Source organism: Micropterus salmoides, unplaced genomic scaffold, assembly GCF_014851395.1.
Source record: "Micropterus salmoides isolate LMB-PRFRI ecotype aquatic unplaced genomic scaffold, ASM1485139v1 Ms_hic_scaffold_3, whole genome shotgun sequence".
Taxonomy (NCBI): domain Eukaryota; kingdom Metazoa; phylum Chordata; class Actinopteri; order Centrarchiformes; family Centrarchidae; genus Micropterus; species Micropterus salmoides.
Genome location: NW_024042261.1, coordinates 19,719,108 through 19,733,438, shown reverse-complemented (window position 1 = coordinate 19,733,438; position 14,331 = coordinate 19,719,108). Strand labels below are relative to the sequence as shown.

The 14,331-nt window shown below is 41.3% G+C and overlaps 1 protein-coding gene and 4 non-coding genes across 7 annotated transcripts in view; 4 read left to right on the top strand and 1 right to left on the bottom strand.

The window, feature by feature from the left end:
* LOC119882869 (cytoplasmic dynein 2 heavy chain 1) overlaps window positions 1-14,331 on the bottom strand; it is a 194,770-nt gene that overhangs the window by 62,021 nt on the left and 118,418 nt on the right. The window lies entirely within an intron of this gene.
* Window positions 1,476-1,548, top strand: trnam-cau. Its single transcript has one exon. It is a non-coding gene; the product is annotated as a tRNA-Met (tRNA).
* Window positions 2,577-2,649, top strand: trnam-cau. The gene has a single exon. It is a non-coding gene; the product is annotated as a tRNA-Met (tRNA).
* On the top strand, window positions 4,384-4,456 carry trnam-cau. Its single transcript has one exon. It is a non-coding gene; the product is annotated as a tRNA-Met (tRNA).
* Window positions 5,484-5,556, top strand: trnam-cau. The gene has a single exon. It is a non-coding gene; the product is annotated as a tRNA-Met (tRNA).

The following is a 14,331-nucleotide window of genomic DNA, read 5'->3' as shown; positions in this document are numbered from 1 at the left end:
CATACTTTACACACCCATGCACACATATGTTCACACACTGACAAAACAGACTACCACATACACTGTATTATTATTTCTTTGTTATAGTTATGTTCTTAGTCTTGTGTTTGCCTCAACCTTGGCTCCCACTCTTTTGACATTGCCTCAGTATTGGGTCAGGACATAAAAGTATCTAAAGTTAATTGTAGCCTTTATGTGAGCATTTGCTGTGCAGATACATTGTTGTTATTGAGCAGCGCATCAGTCACGACCTTCAGTCACCACCAGCGTGACGGTGAACTGTAAACTCTTAAGCTAACAGGGAAGAGAAATTTCAAAATGTTTGGAAAAACGCAAAGTTTAAACGTGTTCAGTTCCATGTCAACTGAGCAATTGCATCCAACTACGAAGACTGTGTGATATAGCGGAAAGCTCCGGAACAAGCAAATAGACGGACATTTTGTTAAGACTGTTTTGTCAATTATTGTTTCAGAGGTCAAGACTGAACTGTCCAACTACGAAGACTGTGTGAATCTATGAAAAAAAATACACAAACGTGCTCAGTTCCATGTCAACTGAGCAATTGCATCCAACTACGAAGACTGTGTGATATAGCGATATGCAAAGAAGTCCCGCATCGCTCTGACTCAGCTTAGATGTTCTTACGCTGTTCACAGTCCCATTTACCGTTGTTTCTTTAACACTATCCAACATAAATCTCGGACACCATACTTTACACACCCATGCACACATATGTTCACACTGACAAAACAGACTACCACATACACTGTATTATTATTTCTTTGTTATAGTTATGTTCTTAGTGTTGTGTTTGCCTCAACCTTGGCTCCCACTCTTTTGACATTGCCTCAGTATTGGGTCAGGACATAAAAGTATCTAAAGTTAATTGTAGCCTTTATGTGAGCATTTGCTGTGCAGATACATTGTTGTTATTGAGCAGCGCATCAGTCACGACCTTCAGTCACCACCAGCGTGACCGTGAACTGTAAACTCTTAAGCTAACAGGGAAGAGAAATTTCAAAATGTTTGGAAAAACGCAAAGTTTAAACGTGCTCAGTTCCATGTCAACTGAGCAATTGCATCCAACTACGAAGACTGTGTGATATAGCGGAAAGCTCCGGAACAAGCAAATAGACGGACATTTTGTTAAGACTGTTTTGTCAATTATTGTTTCAGAGGTCAAGACTGAACTGTCCAACTATGAAGACTGTGTGAATCTATGAAAAAAAATACACAAACGTGCTCAGTTCCATGTCAACTGAGCAATTGCATCCAACTACGAAGACTGTGTGATATAGCGGAAAGCTCCGGAACAAGCAAATAGATGGACGTTTTGTTAAGACTGTTTTGTCAATTATTGTTTCAGAGGTCAAGACTGAACTGTCCAGCTGAAGGGTTATGGCTCACCTTTTAGTCTGTGAGAAGAGCTCTAACTGCATGGTCACAGCTGAATATCAGAATGCACTGTTTTTCAGGCCTCGTTGGCGCAGTAGGCAGCGCGTCAGTCTCATAATCTGAAGGTCGTGAGTTCAAGCCTCACACGGGGCAGGTGTTTTAAAACCAAATGACAACACAGTGGGCAGGATAAATAGTGCCGCCATATTGGTAAAAGGTATCTCGTCAATCTATGAAAAAAAAATACACCTGATGCAGACAACTGTGATTCTTACAAAAGCAGCACTTCTCTTGTGAAGCTGTATCACATTACAGGTTGAGCATCTGTGATTGCCACAGAGCTGTGCTCAGTCCACCATCAGTCCCATTTACCGTTGTTTCTTTAACACTATCCAACATAAATCTCGGACACCATACTTTACACACCCATGCACACATATGTTCACACACTGACAAAACAGACTACCACATACACTGTATTATTATTTCTTTGTTATAGTTATGTTCTTAGTCTTGTGTTTGCCTCAACCTTGGCTCCCACTCTTTTGACATTGCCTCAGTATTGGGTCAGGACATAAAAGTATCTAAAGTTAATTGTAGCCTTTATGTGAGCATTTGCTGTGCAGATACATTGTTGTTATTGAGCAGCGCATCAGTCACGACCTTCAGTCACCACCAGCGTGACCGTGAACTGTAAACTCTTAAGCTAACAGGGAAGAGAAATTTCAAAATGTTTGGAAAAACGCAAAGTTTAAACGTGCTCAGTTCCATGTCAACTGAGCAATTGCATCCAACTACGAAGACTGTGTGATATAGCGGAAAGCTCCGGAACAAGCAAATAGACGGACATTTTGTTAAGACTGTTTTGTCAATTATTGTTTCAGAGGTCAAGACTGAACTGTCCAACTACGAAGACTGTGTGAATCTATGAAAAAAATACACAAACGTGCTCAGTTCCATGTCAACTGAGCAATTGCATCCAACTACGAAGACTGTGTGATATAGCGGAAAGCTCCGAACAAGCAAATAGATGGACGTTTTGTTAAGACTGTTTTGTCAATTATTGTTTCAGAGGTCAAGACTGAACTGTCCAGCTGAAGGGTTATGGCTCACCTTTTAGTCTGTGAGAAGAGCTCTAACTGCATGGTCACAGCTGAATATCAGAATGCACTGTTTTTCAGGCCTCGTTGGCGCAGTAGGCAGCGCGTCAGTCTCATAATCTGAAGGTCGTGAGTTCAAGCCTCACACGGGGCAGGTGTTTTAAAACCAAATGACAACACAGTGGGCAGGATAAATAGTGCCGCCATATTGGTAAAAGGTATCTCGTCAATCTATGAAAAAAAATACACCTGATGCAGACAACTGTGATTCTTACAAAAGCAGCACTTCTCTTGTGAAGCTGTATCACATTACAGGTTGAGCATCTGTGATTGCCACAGAGCTGTGCTCAGTCCACCATCAGTCCCATTTACCGTTGTTTCTTTAACGCTATCCAACATAAATCTCGGACACCATACTTTACACACCCATGCACACATATGTTCACACACTGACAAAACAGACTACCACATACACTGTATTATTATTTCTTTGTTATAGTTATGTTCTTAGTCTTGTGTTTGCCTCAACCTTGGCTCCCACTCTTTTGACATTGCCTCAGTATTGGGTCAGGACATAAAAGTATCTAAAGTTAATTGTAGCCTTTATGTGAGCATTTGCTGTGCAGATACATTGTTGTTATTGAGCAGCGCATCAGTCACGACCTTCAGTCACCACCAGCGTGACGGTGAACTGTAAACTCTTAAGCTAACAGGGAAGAGAAATTTCAAAATGTTTGGAAAAACGCAAAGTTTAAACGTGCTCAGTTCCATGTCAACTGAGCAATTGCATCCAACTACGAAGACTGTGTGATATAGCGGAAAGCTCCGGAACAAGCAAATAGACGGACATTTTGTTAAGACTGTTTTGTCAATTATTGTTTCAGAGGTCAAGACTGAACTGTCCAACTACGAAGACTGTGTGAATCTATGAAAAAAAATACACAAACGTGCTCAGTTCCATGTCAACTGAGCAATTGCATCCAACTACGAAGACTGTGTGATATAGCGATATGCAAAGAAGTCCCGCATCGCTCTGACTCAGCTTAGATGTTCTTACGCTGTTCACAGTCCCATTTACCGTTGTTTCTTTAACACTATCCAACATAAATCTCGGACACCATACTTTACACACCCATGCACACATATGTTCACACATGACAAAACAGACTACCACATACACTGTATTATTATTTCTTTGTTATAGTTATGTTCTTAGTGTTGTGTTTGCCTCAACCTTGGCTCCCACTCTTTTGACATTGCCTCAGTATTGGGTCAGGACATAAAAGTATCTAAAGTTAATTGTAGCCTTTATGTGAGCATTTGCTGTGCAGATACATTGTTGTTATTGAGCAGCGCATCAGTCACGACCTTCAGTCACCACCAGCGTGACCGTGAACTGTAAACTCTTAAGCTAACAGGGAAGAGAAATTTCAAAATGTTTGGAAAAACGCAAAGTTTAAACGTGCTCAGTTCCATGTCAACTGAGCAATTGCATCCAACTACGAAGACTGTGTGATATAGCGGAAAGCTCCGGAACAAGCAAATAGACGGACATTTTGTTAAGACTGTTTTGTCAATTATTGTTTCAGAGGTCAAGACTGAACTGTCCAACTACGAAGACTGTGTGAATCTATGAAAAAAAATACACAAACGTGCTCAGTTCCATGTCAACTGAGCAATTGCATCCAACTACGAAGACTGTGTGATATAGCGGAAAGCTCCGGAACAAGCAAATAGATGGACGTTTTGTTAAGACTGTTTTGTCAATTATTGTTTCAGAGGTCAAGACTGAACTGTCCAGCTGAAGGGTTATCGCTCACCTTTTAGTCTGTGAGAAGAGCTCTAACTGCATGGTCACAGCTGAATATCAGAATGCACTGTTTTTCAGGCCTCGTTGGCGCAGTAGGCAGCGCGTCAGTCTCATAATCTGAAGGTCGTGAGTTCAAGCCTCACACGGGGCAGGTGTTTTAAAACCAAATGACAACACAGTGGGCAGGATAAATAGTGCCGCCATATTGGTAAAAGGTATCTCGTCAATCTATGAAAAAAAATACACCTGATGCAGACAACTGTGATTCTTACAAAAGCAGCACTTCTCTTGTGAAGCTGTATCACATTACAGGTTGAGCATCTGTGATTGCCACAGAGCTGTGCTCAGTCCACCATCAGTCCCATTTACCGTTGTTTCTTTAACACTATCCAACATAAATCTCGGACACCATACTTTACACACCCATGCACACATATGTTCACACACTGACAAAACAGACTACCACATACACTGTATTATTATTTCTTGTTATAGTTATGTTCTTAGTCTTGTGTTTGCCTCAACCTTGGCTCCCACTCTTTTGACATTGCCTCAGTATTGGGTCAGGACATAAAAGTATCTAAAGTTAATTGTAGCCTTTATGTGAGCATTTGCTGTGCAGATACATTGTTGTTATTGAGCAGCGCATCAGTCACGACCTTCAGTCACCACCAGCGTGACCGTGAACTGTAAACTCTTAAGCTAACAGGGAAGAGAAATTTCAAAATGTTTGGAAAAACGCAAAGTTTAAACGTGCTCAGTTCCATGTCAACTGAGCAATTGCATCCAACTACGAAGACTGTGTGATATAGCGGAAAGCTCCGGAACAAGCAAATAGACGGACATTTTGTTAAGACTGTTTTGTCAATTATTGTTTCAGAGGTCAAGACTGAACTGTCCAACTACGAAGACTGTGTGAATCTATGAAAAAAATACACAAACGTGCTCAGTTCCATGTCAACTGAGCAATTGCATCCAACTACGAAGACTGTGTGATATAGCGGAAAGCTCCGGAACAAGCAAATAGATGGACGTTTTGTTAAGACTGTTTTGTCAATTATTGTTTCAGAGGTCAAGACTGAACTGTCCAGCTGAAGGGTTATGGCTCACCTTTTAGTCTGTGAGAAGAGCTCTAACTGCATGGTCACAGCTGAATATCAGAATGCACTGTTTTTCAGGCCTCGTTGGCGCAGTAGGCAGCGCGTCAGTCTCATAATCTGAAGGTCGTGAGTTCAAGCCTCACACGGGGCAGGTGTTTTAAAACCAAATGACAACACAGTGGGCAGGATAAATAGTGCCGCCATATTGGTAAAAGGTATCTCGTCAATCTATGAAAAAAAAATACACCTGATGCAGACAACTGTGATTCTTACAAAAGCAGCACTTCTCTTGTGAAGCTGTATCACATTACAGGTTGAGCATCTGTGATTGCCACAGAGCTGTGCTCAGTCCACCATCAGTCCCATTTACCGTTGTTTCTTTAACGCTATCCAACATAAATCTCGGACACCATACTTTACACACCCATGCACACATATGTTCACACACTGACAAAACAGACTACCACATACACTGTATTATTATTTCTTTGTTATAGTTATGTTCTTAGTCTTGTGTTTGCCTCAACCTTGGCTCCCACTCTTTTGACATTGCCTCAGTATTGGGTCAGGACATAAAAGTATCTAAAGTTAATTGTAGCCTTTATGTGAGCATTTGCTGTGCAGATACATTGTTGTTATTGAGCAGCGCATCAGTCACGACCTTCAGTCACCACCAGCGTGACCGGTGAACTGTAAAACTCTTAAGCTAACAGGGAAGAGAAATTTCAAATGTTTGGAAAAACGCAAAGTTTAAACGTGCTCAGTTCCATGTCAACTGAGCAATTGCATCAACTACGAAGACTGTGTGATATAGCGGAAAGCTCCGGAACAAGCAAATAGACGGACATTTTGTTAAGACTGTTTTGTCAATTATTGTTTCAGAGGTCAAGACTGAACTGTCCAACTACGAAGACTGTGTGAATCTATGAAAAAAAATACACAAACGTGCTCAGTTCCATGTCAACTGAGCAATTGCATCCAACTACGAAGACTGTGTGATATAGCGATATGCAAAGAAGTCCCGCATCGCTCTGACTCAGCTTAGATGTTCTTACGCTGTTCACAGTCCCATTTACCGTTGTTTCTTTAACACTATCCAACATAAACTCGGACACCATACTTTACACACCCATGCACACATATGTTCACACACTGACAAACAGACTACCACATACACTGTATTATTTATTTCTTTGTTATAGTTATGTTAGTCTTGTGTTTGCCTCAACCTTGGCTCCCACTCTTTTGACATTGCCTCAGTATGGGTCAGGAATAAAAGTATCTAAAGTAATTGTAGCCTTTATGTGAGCATTTGCTGTGCAGATACATTGTTGTTATTGAGCAGCGCATCAGTCACGACCTTCAGTCACCCCAGCGTGACCGTGAACTGTAAACTCTTAAGCTAACAGGGAAGAGAAATTTCAAAATGTTTGGAAAAACGCAAAGTTTAAACGTGCTCAGTTCCATGTCAACTGAGCAATTGCATCCAACTACGAAGACTGTGTGATATAGCGGAAAGCTCCGGAACAAGCAAATAGACGGACATTTTGTTAAGACTGTTTTGTCAATTATTGTTTCAGAGGTCAAGACTGAACTGTCCAACTACGAAGACTGTGTGAATCTATGAAAAAAATACACAAACGTGCTCAGTTCCATGTCAACTGAGCAATTGCATCCAACTACGAAGACTGTGTGTATAGCGGAAAGCTCCGGAACAAGCAAATAGATGGACGTTTTGTTAAGACTGTTTTGTCAATTATTGTTTCAGAGGTCAAGACTGAACTGTCCAGCTGAAGGGTTATGGCTCCCTTTTAGTCTGTGAGAAGAGCTCTAACTGCATGGTCACAGCTGAATATCAGAATGCACTGTTTTTCAGGCCTCGTTGGCGCAGTAGAGCGCGTCAGTCTCATAATCTGAAGGTCGTGAGTCAAGCCTCACACGGGGCAGGTGTTTTAAAACCAATGACAACAGTGGGCAGGATAAATAGTGCCGCCATATTGGTAAAAGGATCTCGTCAATCTATGAAAAAAAAATACACCTGATGCAGACAACTGTGATTCTTACAAAAGCAGCACTTCTTGTGAAGCTGTATCACATTACAGGTTGAGCATCTGTGATTGCCACAGAGCTGTGCTCAGTCCACATCAGTCCCATTTACGTTGTTTCTTTAACGCATCCAACAAAATCTCGGACACCATACTTTACACCCATGCACACATATGTTCCACACTGACAAAACAGACTACCACATACACTGTATTTTATCTTTGTATAGTTATGTTTAGTCTTGTTTGCCTAACCTTGCTCACTCTTTTGACATTGCTCAGTATTGGGTCAGGACATAAAAGTATCTAAGTTAATGTAGCCTTTATGTGAGCATTTGCTGTGCAGATACATTGTTGATTGAGCAGCGCATCAGTCACGACCTTCAGTCACCACCAGCGTGACGGTGAACTGTAAACTCTTAAGCTAACAGGGAAGAGAAATTTCAAAATTTGGAAAAACGCAAAGTTTAAACGTGTTCAGTTCCATGTCAACTGAGCAATTGATCCAACTACGAAGACTGTGTGATTAGCGGAAAGCTCCGGAACAAGCAAATAGACGGACATTTTGTTAAGACTGTTTTGTCAATTATTGTTCAGAGGTCAAGACTGAACTGTCCAACTACGAAGACTGTGTGAATCTATGAAAAAAATACACAAACGTGCTCAGTTCCATGTCAACTGAGCAATTGCATCCAACTACGAAGACTGTGTATATAGCGATATGCAAAGAAGTCCCGCATCGCTCTGACTCAGCTTAGATGTTCTTACGCTGTTCACAGTCCCATTACCGTTGTTTCTTTAAACACTATCCAACATAAATCTCGGACACCATACTTTACACACCCATGCACATATGTCACACACTGACAAAACAGACTACCACATACACTATTATTTCTTTGTTATAGTTATGTTAGTGTTGTGTTTGCCTCAACCTTGGCTCCCACTTTTGACATTGCCTCAGTATTGGTCAGGACATAAAAGTATCTAAAGTTAATTGTAGCCTTATGTGAGCATTTGCTGTGCAGATACATTGTTGTTATTGAGCAGCGCATCAGTCACGACCTTCAGTCACCACCAGCGTGACCGTGAACTGTAAACTCTTAAGCTAACGGGAAGAGAAATTTCAAAATGTTTGGAAAAACGCAAGTTTAAACGTGCTCAGTTCCATGTCAACTGAGCAATTGCATCAACTACGAAGACTGTGTGATAGCGGAAAGCCGGAACAAGCAAATAGACGGACATTTTGTTAAGACTGTTTTGTCATTTGTTTCAGAGGTCAAGATGAACTGTCCAACTATGAAGACTGTGTGAATCTATGAAAAAAAATACACAAACGTGCAGTTCCATGTCAACTGAGCAATTGCATCCAACTACGAAGACTGTGTGATATAGCGGAAAGCTCCGGAACAAGCAAATAGATGGACGTTTTGTTAAGACTGTTTTGTCAATTATTGTTTCAGAGGTCAAGACTGAACTGTCCAGCTGAAGGGTTATGGCTCACCTTTTAGTCTGTGAGAAGAGCTCTAACTGCATGGTCACAGCTGAATATCAGAATGCACTGTTTTTCAGGCCTCGTTGGCGTAGGCAGCGCGTCAGTCTCATAATCTGAAGGTCATGAGTTCAAGCCTCACACGGGGCAGGTGTTTTAAAACCAAATGACAACACAGTGGGCAGGATAAATAGTGCCGCCATATTGGTAAAGGTATCTGTCAATCTATGAAAAAAAAATACACCTGATGCAGACAACTGTGTTCTTACAAAAGCAGCACTTCTCTTGTGAAGCTGTATCACATTACAGGTTGAGCATCTGTGATTGCCACAGAGCTGTGCTCAGTCCACCATCAGTCCCATTTACCGTTGTTTCTTTAACATACCAACATAAATCTCGGACACCATACTTTACACACCCAGCAACATATGTTCACACACTGACAAAACAGACTACCATATACACTGTATTATTATTTCTTGTTATAGTTATGTTTTAGTCTTGTGTTTGCTCAACCTTGGCTCCACTCTTTGACATTGCCTCAGTATTGGGTCAGGACATAAAGTATCTAAAGTTATTGTAGCCTTTATGTGAGCATTTGCTGTGCAGATACATTGTTGTTATTGAGCAGCGCATCAGTCACGACCTTCAGTCACCAAGCGTGACCGTGAACTGTAAACTCTTAAGCTAACAGGGAAGAGAAATTTCAAAATGTTTGGAAAAACGCAAAGTTTAAACGTGCTCAGTTCCATGTCACACTGAGCAATTGCATCCAACTACGAAGACTGTGTGATATAGCGGAAAGCTCCGGAACAAGCAAATAGACGGCCATTTGTTAAGACTGTTTTGTCAATTATGTTTCAGAGGTCAAGACTGAACTGTCCAACTACGAGACTGTGTGAATCTATGAAAAAAAATACACAAACGTGCTCAGTTCCATGTCAACTGAGCAATTGCATCCAACTACGAAGACTGTGTGATATAGCGGAAAGCTCCGGAACAAGCAAATAGATGGACGTTTTGTAAGACTGTTTTGTCAATTAGTTTCAGAGGTCAAGACTGAACTGTCCAGCTGAAGGGTTATGGCTCACCTTTTAGTCTGTGAGAAGAGCTCTAACTGCATGGTCACAGCTGAATATCAGAATGCACTGTTTTCGGCCTCGTGGCGCAGTAGGCAGCGCGTCAGTCTCATAATCTGAAGGTCGTGAGTTCAAGCCTCACACGGGGCAGGTGTTTTAAAACCAAAGACAACACAGTGGGCAGGATAAATAGTGCCGCCATATTGGTAAAAGGTATCTCGTCAATCTATGAAAAAAAAATACACCTGATGCAGACAACTGTGATTCTTACAAAAGCAGCACTTCTCTTGTGAAGCTGTATCACATTACAGGTTGAGCATCTGTGATTGCCACAGAGCTGTGCTCAGTCCACCATCAGTCCCATTTACCGTTGTTTCTTTAACGCTATCCAACATAAATCTCGGACACCATACTTTACACACCCATGCACACATATGTTCACACACTGAAAACAGACTACCACATACACTGTATTATTTCTTTGTTATAGTTATGTTCTTAGTCTTGTGTTTGCCTCAACCTTGGCTCCCACTCTTTTGACATTGCCTCAGTTTGGGTCAGGACATAAAAGTATCTAAAGTTAATTGTAGCCTTTATGTGAGCATTTGCTGTGCAGATACATTGTTGTTATGAGCAGCGCATCAGTCACGACCTTCAGTCACCACCAGCGTGACGGTGAACTGTAAACTCTTAAGCTAACAGGGAAGAGAAATTTCAAAATGTTTGGAAAAACGCAAGTTTAAACGTGTTCAGTTCCATGTACTGAGCAATTGCATCCAACTACGAAGACTGTGTGATATAGCGGAAAGCCGGAACAAGCAAATAGACGGACATTTTGTTAAGACTGTTTTGTCAATTTTGTTTCAGAGGTCAAGAGAACTGTCCAACTACGAAGACTGTGTGAATCTATGAAAAAAATACACAAACGTGCTCAGTTCCATGTCAACTGAGCAATTGCATCCAACTACGAAGACTGTGTGATATAGCGATATGCAAAGAAGTCCCGCATCGCTCTGACTCAGCTTAGATGTTCTTACGCTGTTCACAGTCCCATTTACCGTTGTTCTTTAACACTATCCACATAAATCTCGGAACCATACTTTACACACCCATGCACACATATGTTCCACACTGACAAAACAGACAACATACACTGTATTATTATTTCTTTGTATAGTTATGTTCTGGTTGTGTTTGCCTCAACCTTGGCTCCCACTCTTTGACATTGCCTCAGTATTGGGTCAGGACATAAAAGTATCTAAAGTTAATTGTAGCCTTTATGTGAGCATTTGCTGTGCAGATACATTGTTGTTATTGAGCAGCGCATCAGTCACGACCTTCAGTCACCACCAGCGTGACGTGAACTGTAAACTCTTAAGCTAACAGGGAAGAGAAATTTCAAATGTTTGGAAAAACGCAAAGTTTAAACGTGCTCAGTTCCATGTCACTGAGCAATTGCATCCAACTACGAAGACTGTGTGATATAGCGGAAAGCTCCGGAACAAGCAAATAGACGGACATTTTGTTAAGACTGTTTTGTCAATTATTGTTTCAGAGGTCAAGACTGAACTGTCCAACTATGAAGACTGTGTGAATCTATGAAAAAAAATACACAAACGTGCTCAGTTCCATGTCACTGAGCAATTGCATCCAACTACGAAGACTGTGTGATATAGCGGAAAGCTCCGGAACAAGCAAATAGATGGACGTTTTGTTAAGACTGTTTTGTCAATTATTGTTTCAGAGGTCAAGACTGAACTGTCCAGCTGAAGGGTTATGCTCACCTTTTAGTCTGTGAGAAGAGCTCTAACTGCATGGTCACAGCTGAATATCAGAATGCACTGTTTTTCAGGCCTCGTTGGCGCAGTAGGCGCAGTCAGTCTCATAATCTGAAGGTCGTGAGTTCAAGCCTCACACGGGGCAGGTGTTTTAAAACCAAATGACACAGTGGGCAGGATAAATAGTGCCGCCATATTGGTAAAGGTATCTGTCAATCTATGAAAAAAAATACACCGATGCAGACAACTGTGATCTTACAAAGCAGCATCTCTTGTGAAGCTGTATCACATTACAGGTTGAGCATCTGTGATTGCCACAGAGCTGTGCTCAGTCCACCATCAGTCCCATTACCGTTGTTTCTTTAACCTATCCAACATAAATCTCGGACACCATACTTTACACACCCATGCACATATGTTCACACACTGACAAAACAGACTACCACATACACTGTATTATTATTTCTTGTTATAGTTAGTTTTAGTCTTGTGTTTGCTCAACCTGGCTCCCACTCTTTTGACATTGCCTCAGTATTGGGTCAGGAATAAAAGTATCAAAGTTAATTGTAGCCTTTATGTGAGCATTTGCTGTGCAGATACATTGTTGTTATGAGCAGCGCATCAGTCACGACCTTCAGTCACCACCAGCGTGACGTGAACTGTAACTCTTAAGCTAACAGGGAAGGAAATTTCAAAATGTTTGGAAAAACGCAAAGTTTAAACGTGCTCAGTTCCTGTCAACTGAGCAATTGCATCCAACTACGAGACTGTGTGATATAGCGGAAAGCTCCGGAACAAGCAAATAGACGGACATTTGTTAAGACTGTTTTGTCAATTATTGTTTCAGAGGTCAAGACTGAACTGTCCAACTACGAAGACTGTGTGAATCTATGAAAAAAAATACAAAACGTGCTCAGTTCCATGTCAACTGAGCAATTGCATCCAACTACGAAGACTGTGTGATATAGCGGAAAGCTCCGGAACAGCAAATAGATGGACGTTTGTTAAGACTGTTTTGTCAATTATGTTTCAGAGGTCAGACTGAACTGTCCAGCTGAAGGGTTATGGCTCACCTTTAGTCTGTGAGAAGAGCTCTAACTGCATGGTCACAGCTGAATATCAGAATGCACTGTTTTTCAGGCCTCGTTGGGCAGTAGGCAGCGCGTCAGTCTCATAATCTGAAGGTCGTGAGTTCAAGCCTCACAGGGGCAGGTGTTTTAAAACCAAATGACAACACAGTGGGCAGGATAATAGTGCCGCCATATTGGTAAAAGGTATCTCGTCAATCTATGAAAAAAAAATACACCTGATGCAGACAACTGTGATTCTTACAAAAGCAGCACTTCTCTTGTGAAGCTGTATCACATTACAGGTTGAGCATCTGTGATTGCCACAGAGCTGTGCTCAGTCCACATCAGTCCCATTACCGTTGTTTCTTAACGCTATCCAACATAAATCTCGGACACCATACTTTACACCCCATGCACATATGTTCACACACTGACAAACAGACTACCACATACACTGTATTATTATTTCTTTATATTATGTTCTTAGTCTTGTGTTTGCCTCAACCTTGGCTCCACTCTTTTGACATTGCCTCAGTATTGGGTCAGGACATAAAAGTATCTAAAGTTAATTGTAGCCTTTATGTGAGCATTTGCTGTGCAGATACATTGTTGTTATTGAGCAGCGCATCAGTCACGACCTTCAGTCACCACCAGCGTGACGTGAACTGTAACTCTTAAGTAACAGGGAAGAGAAATTTCAAAATGTTTGGAAAACGCAAAGTTTAAACGTGCTCATTCCATGTCAACTGAGCAATTGCATCCAACTACGAAGACTGTGTGATATAGCGGAAGCTCCGGAACAAGCAAATAGACGGACATTTTGTAAGACTGTTTTGTCAATTATTGTTTCAGAGGTCAAGACTGAACTGTCCAACTACGAAGACTGTGTGAATCTATGAAAAAAAATACACAAACGTGCTCAGTTCCATGTCAACTGAGCAATTGCATCCAACTACGAAGACTGTGTGATATAGCGATATGCAAAGAAGTCCCGCATCGCTCGACTCAGCTTAGATGTTCTTACGCTGTTCACAGTCCCATTTACCGTTGTTTCTTTAACACTATCCAACATAAATCTCGGACACCATACTTTACACCCATGCACACATATGTCACACACTGACAAACAGACTACCACATACACTGTATTATTATTTCTTTGTTATAGTTAGTTCTTAGTCTTGTGTTTGCCTCACCTTGGCTCCCACTCTTTGACATTGCCTCCAGTATTGGGTCAGGACATAAAAGTATCTAAAGTTAATTGTAGCCTTTATGTGAGCATTTGCTGTGCAGATACATTGTTGTTATTGAGCAGCGCATCAGTCACGACTTCAGTCACCACCAGCGTGACCGGAACTGTAATCTTAAGCTAACAGGGAAGAGAAATTTCAAAATGTTTGGAAAAACGCAAAGTTTAAACGTGCTCAGTTCCATGTCAATGAGCAATTGCATCCAACTACGA